This window comes from Thalassophryne amazonica, chromosome 8, assembly GCF_902500255.1.
Source record: "Thalassophryne amazonica chromosome 8, fThaAma1.1, whole genome shotgun sequence".
NCBI classification, from domain to species: Eukaryota; Metazoa; Chordata; class Actinopteri; order Batrachoidiformes; family Batrachoididae; genus Thalassophryne; species Thalassophryne amazonica.
This window is the reverse complement of record NC_047110.1, coordinates 90,151,788-90,163,393: the sequence shown is the minus strand read 5'-3', so window position 1 is coordinate 90,163,393 and position 11,606 is coordinate 90,151,788. Positions and strand designations below refer to the sequence as shown.

The 11,606-nt window shown below is 44.5% G+C and overlaps 1 pseudogene; it reads left to right on the top strand.

Moving 5' to 3' along the window:
* Positions 1-8,119: 8,119 nt before the first annotated feature.
* On the top strand, positions 8,120-10,898 carry LOC117514952 (annotated as a pseudogene).
* The last annotated feature ends 708 nt before the right edge of the window (positions 10,899-11,606 follow it).

The window sequence follows — 11,606 nt, the reverse complement described above, 5'->3', positions numbered from 1 at the left end:
ACCAAGGAAATCCATCCAACCTTTTTAAAGTTATCTTGTCCACACACACCCTGAAAGCAATACCCTGCTATCGTTCCTTTGTCGAGACCCAGCATAATAATCCTACATGCCAAAAAACAAAGCAAAATAAATAGAAAAACATTAGCTCTCTAGCAGAGGGGAAAAAGGTATAATATATGGACCACATGGGAGTGTATAAAGAGACCAGAAATTAGCCTGTCCTTGAGCAGTTAATAACAGAAATGATTTCCCTGCAGACACATAGGACTTGGTCAAGAGGAGTGACTTGAAGCCTCATGCTGAACATTAATACAGGTGGGTTAGTGGCTGTCAGTAACAAAGTTTTTACAAATTAAAAAAAGCAACTCATATTACCAGCTTAAGAAAATACTCTACTTTCATTATGTATAGGTATAATACAACCTCTTGAAGTCATATTTGATGACAACAGCTAATTAATTTTTTTGACAGAAATAACCCTATAATTACTAAGAAGATACAGTAAATCTTAAAGGTGCTCATCTACGGATACTGTAGCATAGCAGATGAGTCTATGATTCCCCTTCAAAGGGATGCCAGTCTGATGCAGGTTAGTTCTCTACTCATGGCTGGTTCTGATTTAGAGATACAGTGAGGAAAATAAGTTTGAACACCCTGCGATTTTGCAAGTTCTCCCACTTAGAAATCATGGAGGGGTCTGAAATTTTCATCTTAGGTGCATGTCTACTGTGAGAGACATAATCCAAAAAAACAAAACAAAACAAAAAAAAAAACGGAAATGACAATGTATGATTTTTTTAATAATTTATTTGCATGTTACTGCTGCAAATAAGTATTTCAACACCTGCCAATCAGCAAAAATTCTGGCCCTCAAAGACCTGTTAGTCCACCTCTAAAAAGTCCACCTCCACTCTACTTATTGTTACAAATTAGAAGTACCTATTTGGGGTCGTTAGCTGCATAAAGACACCTGTCCACCCCACACAATCAGTAAGACTCCAACTACTAACATGGCTAAGACCAAAGAGCTGTCTAAAGACACCAGAGACAAAATTGTAGACCTCCACAAGGCTGGAAAGGGCTATCAATCAATCAATCAATTTTTTTTTATATAGCGCCAAATCACAACAAACAGTTGCCCCAAGGCGCTTTATATTGTAAGGCAAGGCCATACAATAATTATGTAAAACCCCAACCGTCAAAACGACCCCCTGTGAGCAAGCACTTGGCTACAGTGGGAAGGAAAAACTCCCTTTTAACAGGAAGAAACCTCCAGCAGAACCAGGCTCAGGGAGGGGCAGTCTTCTGCTGGGACTGGTTGGGGCTGAGGGAGAGAACCAGGAAAAAGACATGCTGTGGAGGGGAGCAGAGATCGATCACTAATGATTAAATGCAGAGTGGTGCATACAGAGCAAAAAGAGAAAGAAACAGTGCATCATGGGAACCCCCCAGGAGTCTACGTCTATAGCAGCATAACTAAGGGATGGTTCAGGGTCACCCGATCCAGCCCTAACTATAAGCTTTAGCAAAAAGGAAAGTTTTAAGCCTAATCTTAAAAGTAGAGAGGGTGCCTGTCTCCCTGATCTGAATTGGGAGCTGGTTCCACAGGAGAGGAGCCTGAAAGCTGAAGGCTCTGCCTCCCATTCTACTCTTACAAACCCTAGGAACTACAAGTAAGCCTGCAGTCTGAGAGCGAAGCGCTCTATTGGGGTGATATGGTACTACGAGGTCCCTAAGATAAGATGGGACCTGATTATTCAAAACCTTATAAGTAAGAAGAAGAATTTTAAATTCTATTCCAGTTAATTCTATTCTAGAATTAACAGGAAGCCAATGAAGAGAGGCCAATATGGGTGAGATATGCAATTGCCAAGCAGCTTGGTGAAAAAGATCAACTGCTGGAGCAATTATTAGAAAATGGAAGAAGCTAAACATGACTGTCAATCTCCCTCGGACTGGGGCTCCATGCAAGATCCCACCTCGTGGCGTATCAGTGATCCTAAGAAAGGTGAGGAATCAGCCCAGAACTGCATGGGAGGAGCTGGTCAATGACCTGAAGAGAGCTGGCACCACTGTTTCCAAGGTTACTGTGGGTAATACACTAAGACATCATGGGTTAAAATCATGCATGGCACGGAAGGTTCCCCTGCTTACAGTTTTTTCTCAGTTGCTAAAACACAAAACCCTATTCCCTAAATAAAATTCTCAAATGCCTTTACACAGTTATTGAATTAATCTCCCTTTTTGCAAAACCATAGACTTTCACATAGGTAGACACATTTAGCAAAACTCATTCACTCTTTTTGCAAAACTCTAAACACATTCTCATACTACAAAACACATTCTGCATAATAATTCACTTCTTAATTATATTACTAACCAAACAAAGCAAAAGATAAACAATTAAAGCACAGATGTCACCAATTAGACACTACTAGTCAAAACTGTTAACACTTGTGTCTAATGATGTGACAACCAATATAAGCCAGTTCAGAGTTGAAACAGGCTGGTTGGAGTTTCATTGCAACAATGGACAGAAACCAGAGGTGCAGGGGACGGGTGCGTGTTAGAGGTGGGGGAGTAGGAAGAAGAGGAAGTCAACGAGTTATAGTAAATGATGAAATTCGGGCCACAATCATTGACCATGTTCTGGTTCATGGGATGTCAGTGAGAGAAGCAAGACTTCGAGTCCAACCTAACCTCAGCTGTTTCTCTGTGGCTTCAATAATCCGGACATTCAGACAACAGAACAGGTATAGTGTAAATGTTCAATACTGTATACAGTACACAGTTACAGCAGATTTTGTAGACCACTGTGACAAAGCATATATTGTATATTCACTTGTGTAGAATTGCAAGGATGCCAGGGGGAGGTGGAAGAACCCCTATGTTCTCCCAGCAGCAGGAGACCCTGATAGTTGACATGGTCATTCAAAACAACACCATTAGACTACACAAAATACAACAGCGAGTGATTGAAGACAATGTCAATTTTGAAGGAATCAACACCATAAGCTTCTCCACTATTGACCGTGTCCTGAAACGCAACAGAGTGCGCATTGAAACAAGTGTACAGAGTACCCTTTGAGCGCAACTCTAACAGAGTGAAAGAGCTCAGTTATGAGTATGTCCAAGTAAGTGCACATTCAGATATTCACTTACAAAACTATCTATCTATTTTTTATATAGAGAATATTTGAATTGGAGGCCAGTGAAAGGCCCCATGAATATATATTTGTGGATGAAGCAGGATTTGACCTAGCGAAGAGGAGAAGGAGGGGCCGGAACATAATTGGTCAGCGTGCCATCGTTGGTGTCCCTGGTCAGCATGGTGGCAATGTGACCATTTGTGCTGCCATAAGCAACCGTGGGGTCCTGTATCAACACGTAACACTAGGGCCATACAACACTCAACACCTTCTTACGTTTCTAGCAGGTCTCCGGGATGTTTTGGTGGCTCGGCAGCATGAGATGAATGACGAGTACACATATGTGATCATATGGGACAATGTAAGCTTTCATCGTGCTGCTCAAATAAGAGAATGGTTTAACATCAATAAGCAATTCATCAATATGTACCTCCCACCATACTCGCCTTTCCTGAACCCCATAGAAGAGATTTTTCAAATTGGAGGTGGAAGGTATATGACCGGCAACCCTATACCAGAGTGGATCTCCTGCGTGCCATGAAGTTAGCTTGTGGCGACATAACTGAGGAGTCATGCCAAGGCTGGATACGCCACACAAGCGCCTTCTTCCCCCGCTGCCTCAGAAGAGAGAACATCGCTTGTCTTGTCTTGTGGCCTAACCCAGGCCAAAGGCATGATGAAGCTCAGTGAGCTTTTTTTTTTATTGTAATATTTTATTTTTTGATTGTAGATTTACCCTATTTCATTTAGAGTTAGATTTCACTGAATAAAAGACTTCAGGAGCTATATGCCCTGCCCTGCACACTGTGTCTTCCATTGTTTGATGTATTGTGTAATCATTGCTCAGCAGGATTTTCATTTTGACTGCAAAGAGAATGATTCTGAGACCATTAGTTGGTTTTGGGAAAAGTTAAAAGGGTTTTGAGATGATTGGTCAGTTTTGTAACAAGAATCTAGGGTTTCGTGCATGTGGTTTGAAAAATGGCTTTTCTGTTTAGAGTTTTGAGAATAGGGTAAATGGTTTCACAAAATGTGATTTAGCAATTGTGAAAAACTGTAAATCAGCACATGTTCAGGCCGTCTTAAGTTTGCCCATGACCATTTGGATGATCCAGAGGAGTCATGGGAGAAAATTATGTGGACAGATGAGACCAAAATAGAACTTTTTGGTCTTAATTCCACTCGCTGTGTTTGGAGGAAGAAGAATGCTGAGTACCATCCCAAAAACACCATCCCTACTGTGAAGCATGGGGGTGGAAGTATCATGCTTTGGGGGTGTTTTTCTGCACATGGGACAGGAACACTGCACTGTATTAAGGAGAGGATGACCGGGGCCATGTATTGCGAGATTTTGGGGAGCAACCTCCTTCCCTCAGTTAGAGCATTGAAGATGGGTCGTGGATGGGTCTTCCAACATGACAATGACCCAAAGCACACAGCCAGGATAACCAAAGAGTGGCTCCTTAAGAAGCATATCAAGGTTCTGGAGTGGCCTGGCCAGTCTCCAGACCTAACCCCAATAGAAAATCTTTGGAGGGAGCTCAAACTCCGTGTTTCTCAGGGAGAGACCAGTAACCTGGCTGATCTAGAGAAGATCTGTGTGGAGGAATGGGCCAAAATCCCTGCTGCAGTGTGTGCAAACCTGGTGAGAAACTACAGGAAACGTTTGACCTCTGTAATTGCAAACAAATCTACTGTACCAAATATTAACATTGATTTTCACAGGTGTTCAAATATTTATTTGCAGCAGCAACATTCAAATAAATAATTAAAAAAAATCATACATTGTGATTTCCAGATTTTTTTTTTTTTTTTTAGATTATGTCTCTCACAGTGGACATGCACCTAAAATGAAAATTTCAGACCCCTCCATGATTTCTAAGTGGGAGAACTTACAAAATTGCATGGTGTTCAAATACTTATTTTCCTCACTGTAAGAGGATTGAGACAATGGAGATGGTACCAACAGGTAGAGTGTCCAAGGACTGAACCAAGGTCTACATATCTGCTCTACAGTTTATTTCCATATTCAGAAAGAATTGTGTCATTCTGAGTGAATGAAGGAATCAGGAAAATATGCACATTAGCAAACATAACAGTTTGAAATGTATTACTGCGATGAATGTAAATGCATTCTAACATAGGACAAACATTATTTATGCATATAAGAACCAGGAATTGTGACTTGAATTGTAGACATATTATGTTATGTTTTAGTGTACCTGTTACCCTGAAAGATGCTTGAGCAATTCTCCAAAAGAAGGTTAACCCCTTAACGCCTATTGTCGCATATATGCTACAATATTTGACTCAAATATGCAACATACCAAATTGACCAGTATGCCTGTTGTCGCAAATTTGCAACATACCATTATTATTATTATAACATTATAACACAAATTATTACCAAAATACCAAAATTACTATTTATTTTTTTGTGCAAAAGTGAAATTAATAATCTCAACATTATTTACCATCTACTTACAGGCAAAAACACACACAAAACATTTTTTTTATATACAGCTATATAAATTCAGTCGTTAAGGGGTTAACATATTCAGAACTGATTATTTTGAGGATTATCTCATTAAAAAAAATATCTGTGGCCATAACATTATGGCTACTTCGAATCTGTCAGTTCTGAACACACAGACTTTTACTTATACCAAAATATACGAGATCTATTAGAAAAGTATCCGACCTTATCATTTTTTTCAAAAACCATATGGATTTGAATCACGTGTGATTGCGTCAGACAAGCTTGAACCCTCGTGCGCATGCGTGAGTTTTTCCACGCCTGTCGGTTGCGTCATTCGCCTGTGAGCAGGCTTTGAGTGAGGAGTGGTCCAGCCCCCTCGTCGTTGTTTCATTGCCAGGAAATGAAGGAATGATTTGGGCTTTTTTCCATCAGAATTTTTTCAGAAACTGTTAGAGACTGGCAGCTGGAGACCATTAGAAAAATTTATCTGGCTTTCGGTGAAAATGTTACGGGCTTGGTAGAGAATGAGTGTTACTGTCGCTTTAAGGATGGCCCCCAGCGGCTGTGGGGCGCACCGCGCTCCAAAGCCACCATCGACAGGCTTAACGACCATTTCATTTCTAAACGGATGGCTGTCTGGATCCGTGACCATCGTGTGCCATTTCTCTGGTTATCACAAGAGCTGGACATCAACCATTTTCCGGCAGATTTCACTTTTAACAAGAGATTTTGTCATGGAAAGCCAAGCGGAGGCTTCGCGCATCACGATGGATTCGCTACTGGAACGAGACAAAACCACCTCCGTTTTGGTCTCACAGAACGGCTTTGAGATGACGTCAGACAGCTGTCGGTGGTTTTTCCATCGAGTGATTATCCGAGAAATTGTGGATGTGCCTGGACATGCCAGAACATGTCCCATGAGGCTTCATCACGGTGTTGCTTTGCGCCATGCGGCACCGCCGCGACGCGCGAAGCCTCCGCTCCTCTTTCCATGACAAAAACTCCTGTAACAGTGGAATGTGCCGTTCATTTTCAAACTGGACGCTGTGTTTTATCTGGGACGTCGTCTGACTAGCACAGGAATTGTGAAAAGACGTGGACATCAGCACTTTTTCGGCACACTGAGACAGACGTGCGGAGGAATTTCGCGTGTGAGACCAAAACGGAAGTGGTTTTGTGTCGCTCCAGTAGCGAATCCATCGTGACGCGCGAAGCCTCTGCTCGGCTTTCCATGACAAAATCTCTTGTTAAAAGTGAAATCTGACGGAAAATGGTTGATGTCCAGCTCTTGTGATAACCAGAGAAATGGCACATGATGGTCACGGATCCAGACAGCCATCCGTTTAGAAATGAAATGGTCGTTCAGCCTGTCAATGGCGGCTTCAGAGCACGGTGCGCCCCACAGCCGCTGGGGGCTGTCCTTAAAGTGACAGTAACACTCCTTATTCTCTACCAAGCCCGTAACATTTTCACCGAAAGCCAGATAAATTTTTCTAATGGTTTCCAGCTGCCAGTCTCTAACAGTTTCTGAAAAATTCTGATGGAAAAAAAGCCCAAATCATTCCGCCATTTCCTGGCAATGAAACAACGACGAGGGGACTGGACCACTCCTCACTCAAAGCCTGCTCACAGGCGAATGACGCAATTGACAGGCGTGGAAAAACTCACGCATGCTCACGAGGGTTCAAGCTTGTCTGACGCAATCACACGTGATTCAAATCCATATGGTTTTTGAAAAAAATAATAAGGTCGGATACTTTTCTAATAGACCTCGTACAAAGGAAATCAAACTTTAATGTGTACAGACATTGGCATAGACTCATTAGAAACATATAATCCCTGAAAGAGATTTTAATTCAGAATTTGAGATTTAGTTCTTCACTGCTGCAGTGCACATCCACACAATTTGATTGTTAAACCAGTGAATGACCGTCATCATCAAACATGTGACTCAGTACCTGAATTAAGGAAGGAATATTTTCACATAGCTACATTGTTTTGGTGGAAAACAAATGAACTATATGTAACAAACCTTGATGTTTCGTGGGGGTGGAATTATACCCTCAGGGGAACCTGAGAGGGATGATGAGGTCCCCCAGCCGGACAGATTCAAGGTTAACGAATAATAGTAATGGACAAATGTTGACGATTCAAAAGTGCTTGTGCGGAAAGAGCTGCAAGAATGAGAAGGGCTTAAAGATCCATCAAACAAAGATGAAATGTAAGGAGTGTCTGCAAGCACCACAATGCACAAGTTTAGCACCTGGTGAGACAGAGGAGGAGCTGGGCCAGGAAGCACCCAACAGAGCCCAGAGCCTCCAAGTGGTGAGAACAGTCCCTCTGAACAGGCAGTCTGAGGATCAGATGGCCCTAAGCCTCTAAAACAGCAGAGTGGCAGAAGTTTGACAAGGATGCAGACAAGGTACTGGAAGTAACAGCCAAAGGGGATGTTGAGAGGAGGCTTCAGATTATAACAACCATCATAGTGAGCATGGCTGCTGAGAGGTTTGGTGTTGAGGAGGAAAGGGCAGCCAAGCAGCCTTACACCAAGATCCAGAGGGCAGTCAAAATCCACAACATCAGGAAAGAAATGAAAGCCCTGAAGAAACAGCACAAGTCAGCCAGTGAAGAGGAGCGTGCACCACTGGCAGTGCTCCATCTCATTCTCAGGAAGAGACTCCATTCCTAAGCAGGCTGCTTTCATCAACAACCCATTCGGCTTCATGAAGGGGTTCCTCAGACAGAAACGCAGTGGATGCATGGCCTATTCAAAGGAAGAAGTCGACAAATACCTCCACGACACCTTCAACGACCTCAACCGAGACCAAGAGCTAGGACAGTGCAAGGCTGTAATAACACCACCAGAGCCTGCTGAGGCCTTTGATCTGAGGGAGCCACTCCTGAAAGAAGTTCAGGAGGTGGTGCGGAAAACAAGGTCCAGGTCAGCACCAGGACCAAGCGGAACACCCTACAAGGTCTATAAGCACTGTCCCAAGTTGCTACACTGGCTCTGGAAGATCATGAGGGTATCTGGAGAAGGGGGAAGCCAACACAGCAATGGCATTTGCAGAACGTGTGTGGATCCTTGAAGAGGAGGACTTCAGGAACATCAGCCAGTTCAGAATAATCTCGCTCCTCAGTGCCGAAGGGATGATTTTCTTCAGCATTGTAGCTAAGTGACTGGCTGATTTCTTCCACCAGAACAGATACATAGACACCTCCATGCAGAAAGGCGGCATCCCCGGGGTACCAAGGTGCTTAGAGCACACTGGTGTGGTCACTCAACTCCTCAGAGAGGCAAGAGAGAACAAGGCTGAGCTGGTGGTGCTGTGGCTAGCTCTAGCCAATGCCTATGGCTCAATGCCTCACAAGCTGGTCCTTGAAACCCTGGAGAGGCACCATGTTCCAGCAGCAGTAAGAGACCTCATCCTGGATTACTACGGTGACTTCAGCCTGAGGGTCTCAGCAGGATCAACAATGTCTGGGTGGCACAGCCTGGAGATGGGAATCATCACAGGCTGTACCATCTGGTGAAATCTGCAGAACCAGAGAGCACAGGTCCCAAGTCTAAGTCTGGGATCCGCCAACTGCCAATCCGTGCTTTTATGGATGACCTGACAGTGACCACCGAGTCAGTGCCTGAAGGCAGATGGATCTTGACAGGGCTGGAGAGGCTAATGGGATGGGCCAGGATGTCATTCAAGCCTGTGAAATCAAGATCCTTGGTCTTGAAAAAGGGCAGAGTGGCAGACAAGTTCCGGTTCTCTATCGCAGGAGCACCAATCCCTACTATCTCTGAGAAGCTGATAAAGAGCTTGGGAAATTTCTTCGATAGCAGTCTCAGGGATATAGCCTCCATCAAGAACACCTGCAAGGAGCTACATATATGGCTGAAGGTTGTGGACAAGTCTGGCCTTCCAGGAAAATTCAAGGCATGGATTTATCAGCACGGGATTCTGCCAAGGATACTGTGTCCTCTGCTCCTCTATGAGTTCCTCATCACTACTGTCTTAGATCTAGAAAGGAGAGTCAGTCGCTAGTTGAGGAGATGGTTTGGGCTGCCGAGGATTTTGAGCAACATCGCCCTCTATGGAAACACCAGCAAACTGACACTCCCCTTGAAATCCATGGAGGAAGAGTTTACGGTGTTGAGTGTAAGGGAGGTGCTGCAATTCCGCAAGTCAGCAGACCCAAAGTATCAGGGGCAGGAGTAGCAGTCAAGACTGGCAGGAAATGGAGAGCGGAGGCGGCAGTGGAGCAGGCAGAGTCTCGACTATGCTACAGAGTCTTGGTGGGAACAGTGGCCAGAGGCAGAGCCGGACCAGGTACCATCACACCTCCGCCCCACGCCCCCCCCGTTTTGACAAGGCTTGGGGACAGGAGTGGAGGAAACTAGTCCAGAAGGAGGTGAGAGGAGTGGTGGAGGAGGAGAGATCCAGCAGAGCAGTGGGAATGAGGCAGCAAGGTGCCCAGATGAGATGGGAGTAAGTTGCGGAGAGGAAGATGTTGTGGACTGACCTCTGGTGGGCAGAGCCACACCAAATCAAGTTCTTGGTCCAGGCTGCCTATGATGTACTTCCCAGCCCATCCAACCTGCACTGCTGGGGTTTGGTTGATACACCAGCATTCCGCCTTTGCCAGAGAAAGGGGACCCTCGAGCACATACTGAGTTGCTGCCCAAAAGCTCTGGGGAAGGCAGATACCGATGTCATCATGATCAGGTGCTCAAGACCATCTGTAGTGGCATCGCCAGCTGTCAGAGGTTAAAGCCCACGAAGAAAGCCATCAACTTTATCAGAGCTGGGGAGAAGCCAAGAACAACATCGAGAGCAACATCAGGGCTTCTCAACACTGCACAGGACTGGCAACTGTCAGTGGACCTGGGCAGCCAACTCAAGTTCCCCCAGCATGTTGCTAAGACCACCCTCAGACCTGACATCATTCTGGTGTCAGAGGCAACGAAGAATGTTGTCATGCTGGAGCTCACTCTGCCGTGGGAACAACGAATGGGGGAGGGCTTTTAACGGAAGAGGGAGAAGAATGACAACCTAGTCAGTGACTGCCACAGACAAGGCTGGAAGGCTAGGTGCTTGCCTGTGGAGGTAGGGTGCAAAGGATTTGCTGGACAGTCTCTGTGCAGGGCCTACACGGCACTCGGCATCACAGGAGAGAGAGGGAGGAGGGCCATCCATAACAACACTGAGGCAGCAGAGGAAAGCTTCAAGGTGGCTCTCGATAAAGAGGACGGATCCGTGGTTGAGTGCTGTTAGTGCACAAGTTGAGGCCTGATCAACCTCAGCTGGGTCGCCTGAGAGAGGGTGTCTGATGTTCAAAACACCCGAAACACCCAATGACCTCAGGTACATCACAGATGATGTGCCCTAGCTACACATCAGAAGATGTTTCATTACAAGTTGAAAACGTTTGGTCTGTCATGGAAGAAAATTCTAACTGGATCGAGATCAAAAGAAGAATATATGACAGGTTGAAAGGTTTATGCACTGGTAATTTAGATTAAAATGGGGTTTATAATTCCCAATTTCAATTTATTTTAATTTATATAGTGCCAAATCACAACAAAGCTGCCTCAACGTGCTTCACACAAGTAAGGTCTAACCTTACCAACTGCAAGAGCAAGCACACAGTCGACAGTGGAAAGGAAAAACTCCCTCTGATGATTTGAGGAAGAAACCTCAAGCAGATCAGACTCAAAGGGGAATTTTGCCCGTGCACAGGGCGGGAGGGTTGCAGAAGTAGACAACACACCCATCTCTGGATGGAGCCACACCTCAAACAGAGAGAAAAAACTGAATCAGGCATCAGAAACACAACAAATACAGTATAATTTTTCAGCATTAAGCAACAGGAAAAACAGAAGAAATACTAAGTTGATTGCTGGCCTTTAGCTTCACTAAAAGACCCAGACTTTTGGGGTGGTGATGGTCTAGTGATTAAGGTGTTGGGCTTGATCCTTGGTT